Source organism: Hirundo rustica, chromosome 5, assembly GCF_015227805.2.
Source record: "Hirundo rustica isolate bHirRus1 chromosome 5, bHirRus1.pri.v3, whole genome shotgun sequence".
Lineage (NCBI taxonomy): Eukaryota > Metazoa > Chordata > Aves > Passeriformes > Hirundinidae > Hirundo > Hirundo rustica.
In genome coordinates this window covers 19,477,821-19,479,198 of record NC_053454.1, presented here as the reverse complement: position 1 = coordinate 19,479,198, position 1,378 = coordinate 19,477,821, and the positions used below count along the sequence as shown (strand labels likewise).

The following is a 1,378-nucleotide window of genomic DNA, read 5'->3' as shown; positions in this document are numbered from 1 at the left end:
ATGAAGTATAGTAACAGATCAATTAGCATTAAATATAGATAGATACAGGTATATAGAGGGTATAGATATAGATTGTATAGATTCCTGGGTCCAATGCCGTTGGAGACACAAAGCTCACCTAAACACTTGGCGGGTGGGGGGGAACAGGACGGACACGTGGGGGCAGAATCTCTATAGGACAATTTCTCATCCTCTTCTGCCATACCTTCTATTTCCATCCACCCAGATTTTATGTGTACCTGGATTATCATTTAGTGCATGCACAATAATAATACACAAAGCACAATAACTAACAACACCCATCTCCCAGCAGACAAGATGTGGGAGAACAGACAGTGATAGTGCTGAAAGCACTCTTGCTCCTAATGTGTTGCAGCTGTGTTAATTACAAAAGAGTGGGAACAGTTTTGCCCTCACAGCTATGGGTGATAAAAGAGTGAGTTAGTTGGTGAAGTAGTTAGTCAGTGTCTGCTGGTTGAGCTGTGAGGGGGAAGGGCAGGGGTTAGTGAGCTAGAAATGAAGGAAGAAGGAGTGAAAGAGCCAGAGCTGTGTGGAGTGACTCATGGAACTGCAACATAGCACAGGTATGGAAAGATTTTTAAAATAACATGGGACTGCAATGTAGAGAAGGTATTTTAGGTAACAAGATACTGATACTTGAGGCCCCTTGCAATTTTTAAAGAAGAACTCTTGAGTGCTGTGGCTATCTCGACAATGATGACAACAACAAGAAAGTGCAAAACAGGGGTTAGAAAAATCTGAGAGAAAGGAGAAATATTAGGGAAGGGTTTCTTATGAGAAGTAAAATGATGCAGGGTAGAAAGAAAGCATTCATAGAAAATACGTCCCATACACTGCGTCTCACACAGTGTGAAATTTGCTTATGTGATCCCTTCTTCCTATTCTCTCACAATTCTGGTGTCATCATTTCTAAGACAGTAAGTTGCTTCACAGGCCACAGAATGAGAGGTTCCCTGACTAGTGATCAAGTATGTGGTCCCAGGAGCAGCAGAGGCACTGTGAAGTAGCCTTCCTCAGCAAAGCACTGAAGCAGGACTCGTGCTAAACCAGAGTACTACAGCATCTACAGCATTGGGACTCAAGTTTGCGGTAACCTAAGAGTGGACCAATAAATTGTCCATACAGGAGACATGCAAAGAGGTCTATCCCATTGAAGGGGTTATCTCACAGTCTGGTGCATCTATAAATTTATATAAAATACCTGTATGACTTCCACAAGACAGGAACTTGTATAAGTTGCAGTAAACAAAAAACATGTCTCATAAGTGTAATGCACATTGAAAGAAGAAAGAAGTTGTTTCATCTGTTTTAAAATATGTTCTATGTTTTAAGTTACCAGTGCTATTCGGGATGGCTC

General features: G+C 41.4%; 1 long non-coding RNA gene across 1 annotated transcript; it reads left to right on the top strand.

Moving 5' to 3' along the window:
- Positions 1–479: 479 nt before the first annotated feature.
- On the top strand, positions 480–1,150 carry LOC120753472 (uncharacterized). Its single transcript, XR_005701105.1, has 2 exons — positions 480–584; positions 955–1,150. It is a non-coding gene; the product is annotated as an uncharacterized LOC120753472 (long non-coding RNA).
- Positions 1,151–1,378: the final 228 nt, after the last annotated feature.